The sequence below is a fragment of the Chinchilla lanigera genome, unplaced genomic scaffold, assembly GCF_000276665.1.
Source record: "Chinchilla lanigera isolate Chin_1 unplaced genomic scaffold, ChiLan1.0 scaffold00001, whole genome shotgun sequence".
Taxonomy (NCBI): Eukaryota; Metazoa; Chordata; class Mammalia; order Rodentia; family Chinchillidae; genus Chinchilla; species Chinchilla lanigera.
Window position 1 is genome coordinate 57,961,152 of NW_004955402.1, and position 7,579 is coordinate 57,968,730.

Sequence of the window (7,579 nt, forward strand, 5' to 3'; positions counted from 1 at the left end):
ACATACCCCAAACACAATGCTCCGGGAGGATGCGAATTCTGGCAACCTCAAGCTCATTATGCAAAAGCATTAGACAAACTGATAAAACCTGAATAAGACCTGTAGTGTCAGACTGGGGTTAATGTCTTTGTTTTAACCATTTTACTGTGGTTTGGTAAGACGCTAGCTGGGAGAAATATATATGGATATTAACGACTTTTGCAACTTTTGTATAAGTCTAATTTCAAAGTGAAAACTTAGAAAAAGAAGACAAAGGGATCTGGCTTCCAGCACAGCCGGACCCTGCACTTGCTGTTCTCAGTCCTCAGTGCCCCGCCACTCGACTCCTTCATGAGAACTTTTAAGAAATACATTCTTTCAGCTTCTGATCTTGCAAAAAGAATTATGGGGTTTTCCCCCAGAGACCTCAACAATAGTGTCTATGTCTTGTGGGCTCCAGTTGGTCATGAGCCCATTGCGAGCAGTTCATAGGCCAGAGCTCCCTGCGTGGCATGGGTCAGGGAGACTTCATGAAGCATGTCTTCTCAGAGCCACAAGACACAGGACTGATTTCCTTTCCAGACCTTTAAGATCAGAAATGGATGTTTTGTTTGTTTGTTTGTTTTTTTCTGGTACTGGGAATCGAACTCACAACCTCGCGCTTGCCAGGCAGGCGCTGTACCACTGAGCTAAATCCCCAGCCCCCAGAAATGGAATTTATAGTCATATGTATACAAGCCAAGGGTCAAAAGAGCAGATATAGGAAGCAGATACTACTGAGACTGCACACTCAAGGAATAGCCTATATCCAGAGATGGCATAAAGACCTTTCTGGGGAGAGGATGCAGTAGCCCAGCTCCCGGCAGAGAAGCCACAGTGGTGAGTGCTTGCTCACAGAACTTGATGGAAAGCACCCCTCCTAAAGACTGCACAGCGAGGCATCTTGCTGGTGGCACTCCATTGTGGAGCTTCCCAAGGAGGGCGCCAAGGGAGGCTTTTGGCATCTGAGTGCTGCCGGCCATCAGGAACTGTGGGCGGCGTGTCTGGGAGCACAGACTGTGTGACCTGTCATTGGCAGGAAACTGCACAAGGAGTTTGTTGTACTTAGTTCCTCTGTGGCTGCTGAAAGCCGAAAATCAGCAAGTGTTCATGTACATTTTTAAATACTAGCCTTATTTATTATAAAGTTTGTATATATTTTATTCACTTTGCTATTTTCACTCAAGAGCCTCTTGTACCCAGCACTTAACAGAATTGAATGGTGATACTGGAAGTCACTTTTTGAGGCCTGGTGACCCGTTTTTTAGTACCTGCATTCTCGATGTCCCCCTCTTACCTGAAATTGTTACAAGCCACTGAGTTAGATAGAAATATTAGAAATATTATAGGCAGTCAGACAGGGCCAGGCCCTCGAAGGAGCCAGTGCAGAAGATGAGATACCTTGCAACTGTGGGGGAGACAGATACCTCCAGCTGGGGGCAAAAGATTAAACAGATGCACCCACATACTTCCCTTGGGATGGATATCAGGGATTGATACTGGTTTTTTTTTGTTTGTTTTGGTCTTTTTGAGACAGGGTCTTGCTATGCAGTTCAGGCTGGCCTTGAGCTCACTTTGTAGCCCAGGCTGGTCTCGAACTCACAACCACCCTCCTGCCTCAGCCTCCCGAGTGCTGGGATTATAGGCATGTACCACCACGCCCATCCGGGATTGATATTCTAAATAGGTAGCAATCACCTTAAAAAAGCCAGGGGGAGTCACTAGCCCAACCCCCTACAGGAAAGGCCCCTGTTCTGTATTCATGCCTGCTTGCTAGGTGACTCACTTCCCCATTTGATCCCAATTTAATCAATTTTACCTGAACAGTTACACTTGTAATCTTATTGGCTGACCATAGTTTTGTCCCACCCCATGCCTACCTTGCAATTTCCCATTTTCCCCCTGTCTTGGACCTGCCTCATCTCCACGGTTTTGCTCTATAAAATCCCTGGGAAGGGCAAGGTCCTTGGCAACCCACTTGGGCCCCCTTCTGTCCCTCTCTCGGACAGAAGCTTTCTTTCCCTCAATAAATATATTCTGCTCTTAACCTCCACTGTTCCTAAAATTCATTGTTCAATTTTAGAGAACGCGAACTCGTCCCAGATATCGTTCAGGTTGGGAGGTTCTGTCTCCTGATACCAAAATCACCTCCATATCTTTAGGAGCCAGAGAATCTTCCTCCCTCCTGAACGCCTGCCTGCCTGAACGCTTGGGTGACCCAAACTTTTTCAGGAATCTGCATTTTAACTACCTGGTTAAGGGATCAAAGCTGAATTCAATGTTAGTGAAATGGCCAGTATTCAGCAGCAGCTCCAGGGCAGAAGCTGTTCTGTGAGGGGAGGAGGGTTATGGGGAAGATCAAAAGCTTGTGCTACGTTGTGGTCAGAGTAGGAAGTTGGCCAGTGAGAGAAAAACAATAATTTTGTCTGATTTAGGGAGAGAGAACTTAAATGGCACATTTTTTTTACCTAGAAGAGAATGAGCTGAGTAGATCACCTCTGACATGAAGGAACAGTGAACTTCTGTTCTTGTCACTTTTTGAATCTGTCAGGAAAAAAAATTGTACGCTAGAAATGCTCAGGATCCTTCAGTGTGTTAATTAAGGAGAATTAAACTAGGATATTGTAGTAAAAAATAACAAAGGATTGCACATGATGCTTTATGCTTTTGTCTGTCATGTAAAAGTCTGTGTGGGAAATCCAGGGCGGGTATGATGGCAGCAAGTAAGGAGGGAAAGGGAAAGGCAGGATGTGCTCCCTCCCCTGATGGGCACAAGCGAGAATTAGCAGATGTTTCTTCTGTTTACATCTTACTATCCAGAAAGTAGTCACATGGCCACCACCACCTACAAGAGAGGTGAGAAACACGCCTGGGTAAAAGTCCTGTGACTATGTAGGAGAGGGAGAGCAGGTATCAGAGGACAAGCTTTTGGTTCCTCTATTACACTACAGTTGTGCCTTAACAGCTTTCCCAAGGAAAACAGACAAAATACTTTTAAAGATGAAAGCCTCTAAATTAGAAAGAAAGGTGCTACACTGTTTGCAGATGGCTTGATCTTATATATAAAAAACCTGGGGCTGGGGATTTAGCTCAGTGGCAAAAGCGCCTGCCTGGCAAGCGCAAGGTCGTGAGTTCGGTTCCCGGTACCGGAGAAAAACCAAAAAAAAAAATATAAAAAACCTGGGGCTGGGGATTTAGCTCAGTGGCAAAAGCGCCTGCCTGGCAAGCGCAAGGTCGTGAGTTCGGTTCCCGGTACCGGAGAAAAACCAAAAAAAAAAAAAAAAAAAACCTGAAAAGACTCCACCAAAATCTCTGAAGACTAATAAACACATTTAATAAAGTTGTAGGATAAAAACAAATATGCAAAAATTAGTTGCATTCCTATACACTAAAAATATCCAGAAAAATTAAGAAAATGATTTCACTTGCAATAGCATCAAAAAGAATAAATACCTGTGGATATATTTAATCAAGGAAGTGAAAGATCCGTATGGTGAAAATGAAAAGATATTGATGGAGAAAACAAGAAACACAAATAAATGGAAAGATATCCCTTGTTTGTGGATTGTAAGAATTAATATCATTACAATGTTCATAGTGCCCAAAGCAAATTCAGTGAAATCCCTGTCAAAATTTCCATGACATTTTTCACAAATAAAAACAAACCTAAAGATTTATGTTGAACCAAAAAGACCTTGAGTAGCTAAAGCAATATGAAGAAAGGAAAACAGATCTAGAGGCATCACACTACCAGATTTCAAACTATGCTGAGAACCAGCTTGATGCATTGCAGACTGGGCAGTATTTAACATTCATAAATTGGCACAAAAATAAGTTTAGAGTCTGTCCCAGACCTACATGACTTGTAGCGAGACCCACCACTAGCTTACAAACAGGTTAGTCTTTAAACCAATGGCCAAAATTGAGACTAACAAATGGACTGTGAAGTTCTGGCTCCTCAAAGCAAGACAATACGGTGTTGAGGACTTTGCCTCGAGCAAATTCCTTCTAGCTCAGTATTCCCAATTAGCAGACAATCGGGTTACTATTAACCATGGTCTGTTCTGTGTGCTTTTCCAAAAAAGCACTGTTCCTCAATTCTTGAACTTTGACCGCATCAGCAGTTCACACCCCACCACACCCTCCCGCCCCTGCACCACATAAAGAGCAAGGACACCATGCCTCATGGTCTTAGTCCTTATTGGGCTTTGATCATCCTAGTGCCCCTTGTAACTGAAAAATATACCTTATCTGTTTTATATTCTGTTGTCACACCCCTGAGCAGATCAGTAATCCTAGGCCAGGGTCCCAATAAAACTATACCAAAAATCTATCAGTAAGCAAAACACCATGGCGTTAAAACAGACTTATAGACCAATGAAACAGGCTGGGGATTTAGCTCAGAGGCAAAGTGCCTGCCTGGCAAGCGCAAGGCCATGAGTTCGGTTCCCGGTACCAGAGAAAAACCCAAAAAAAAAAAAAAAAAATCACTAGACTAATAGACCAATGAAACAGTAAAGAGCCTAGAAATAAAGCCACTTATTTACAGTCAGTTGATTTTCAACAAAGTCAAGAAGACCCGCAATGGAGAAAGGGCAGTCTCTTCAATAAGTGATATTAGAATAACTGAATAATCACATGCAGAAGAATGAAAATAGGCACTTACCCCACACTATTAAAAAATCACCTCAAAGTGAATAGAAGACTTAAATATTTAAGACAAGGAACTGGGAAATTACCAGAAGAAAACAGGTAAAAACTTCCTGACATTAGTCTGAGTACACTTATTGGACATGACTTCAAAATCACAGGTCACAGAGCTGGATGTGGCAGCACATGCCTGTAATCCCAGCACTCCAGAGCTTGAGGCAGGTGGATTGCCGTGAATCTGAGGCCAACCTGGGCTACATAGTGAGTTCAAGGACAGTCTGGACTACATAGTGAGACCTTGTCTTGAAAACAAACAAATCACAGGTAACAGAAATAAAAATGAACAATTGAGATTACATCAAACTAAAAATCTGCTCCACGAAGGATTCAGTCAACAAAATGAAAATCTATGAAATGGAAGAAAATATTTGCAAACCATATACCATATAACTTGTAAAGAATTAGTTTCCAAAGTATTTAAGGAACTCAATAGCAAAAACAAAACAAAAATTTAAAAATAGGTTAAGTACTTAGTAGACATTTTTGCAAGGAAGACATACAAAATACAAAGTATATGAAAAGATACTCCACATCACTAATGGTCCAAGAAATGCAGATTATAACACAAGGAGACATTGCCTCATGCTTGTTACACTGGCTGTTTATGAAAACCGGTAACAAATGTCAAAGAAGATGTGGAGAGTGTGGAAATGTAAAAATAAGGCTTCTTGTGACTCATAGATAAGCAGTTTCAACAGGTTTGAGATTGCCCGGAAAGGAGGGAGCGCCAGAAGGGCCAGAGCATTATCTTCTGTCCTTGGAAGAAAGAACATCTGGTGTTGACACAGATATCTCCCCCTCCCCTTGCCCATAAGCAGAAAAACTCTGCATTCCTGCACACTATACATCATAGAGGCCCAATAAGTATTAAAAAACTATGTGTATTAACCAATGCCATCTGCTTCTGTAATGACGCTTGCAAGCCCCCTCCTTTGTGGTTTTTCGGGTTAAAGAGCCAGAACTGACCTGGCTCGGGGCTCTCTGTTCCTGCGAGCTCAGTGAGCCCCATGCATGCTTGGTGAATAAAATCCCCTTGCTTTTTGCATGAGAGAACGTCTCTTGGAGTCTTCCTTCACGCGGCGAGTGTCTCGACCCTAACAGAGAGGATGGAACCCAGTACGCTGTTAGTGGGAATGAAAATTGGTATATGCATTGTTATCTTGGACTTCCCAATCTCTACAAAAGCAAGAAAAAAGTCTCTGTTCTTCAGAAGTTACCCAATCTCTTGTGTTCTGTTACCACAGCATAAAATGGAGAAGACAATTAATTTGATTTTTATTATCACTATACAAAATATATGTGTATTAAATCATCATGTATACCTTGAATCTATACAATCTTTGTCAAATATACAGTAGCTTTCAAAAAGATATTAGAGGAAATAATAATGGAATACACTTTTTTATTCAGTTCTTAGAGAAAATTTTCAACATCCACATATCCCCTGAGGCTTTAGAGAGCCTGCTGAGCAGAGAACAGGAAGCAAGTCTAGTAAAATGGTGTCCATAGCCTTCCTTTTCCTTTGCACCATTTCATAATAAAAATGCAAATGTGGACTGTCTTGGGCCCCACAATGGAACCTGTGTTGGATTCCTCACAGATAGATGTTCAGCATAGTAAACATGTATGTGCAGTATAATTTATTACTGGGTGTCATAAGCGAATGGCTCCTAAATGGACTATTTAGCTCATCAGTAAAAGTATGGTTTGCAGAATTCTGCCCAACCTGTGTTAGCTCAAATACCCTTGATGAAATCCCGGTTCAAGGAACAGGGAAAACATGATTAAGTAGCAGCTCCTCAGAATGACCAGTGGTCATGACCAACCCCAATCCCAGCAGGGCAGAGTACAGGCTTTGACCTAAGTATTAGTGGAGATGGTCCTTTGGGCCCAATTCAGGGCATTTGGAAGACCAGCCAGGGGAATCTTGCAAGGGCCACCCACAAGGATGTCAAGTCGTAGAATGCCCCAAATGGAAAAGACCAGAGGATTCAAGGGCCCCTCTGGCCCTGGATCTAGTGCCTTGCCCTCTGCTAATCAGCACCCTTTCTGAGAAGATGGCCTTCCTGTTTGCCCTCAACCCTACTTGGAAGCCCCCAGCTCCCTGTGCTTATCTCTGTCTCCCATCCCCCTCCTCACATTTCACAAATTCTCCTGGGGCAGGTCTGGGCATTGGTCTTTTTAAGGCTTTCTGGATGCTTTTAGCATGCTACTGGCTTGAGCGTCTTGACCTCTTCAGCCCATCTTTTCTTGCAGGAGGGTTCACCTCCCTCGGTGCTCCCTGGTGCCTGTCCCAGCCTCTCCCCATAGTGTCCTCTTCTGCTCTTACAGTCTGTCCATACTTTCCACTCAGCAGTTTACCATGTGCTTCTAATGTCAATCTACAAGATGTAAATTTATCTTTTCAAATATGGGTCCTGTCTTCAAAATTTTGGTACAAGCTCCTCAAGGGCAGGGCTTGGGCACTTTTTTAACCATTCACACATCCAGCATCCCTGCTGCCCACCACCCAACAGAGAGCTGTCATGTAAACTGGGCATTTTTCTTTGCCTCATTTATCAGACATGGAACCAGAATATGCTCCCTGCCCGACATGGTATATACCACACTCGGCTGACAAACACAAGTTGTGGTCCCTGACACAGCAAGTTAGAGGGCATGAAGAGAGCAAGCCTGGCCCTGGAATCTGTCTAGCTTCCTATCTTAGCAAGTGATCCCTCTTGCACACACACTCCCACCATTGTGATGCCATCTATCACAAAACCAAAAAGATGGGTAGACCAACCTTCAGCTTTCAGCTTCCAAAACTGTGACCTAAATACACTTGTTTTCTTTTTTTTTTTTTTTTTTT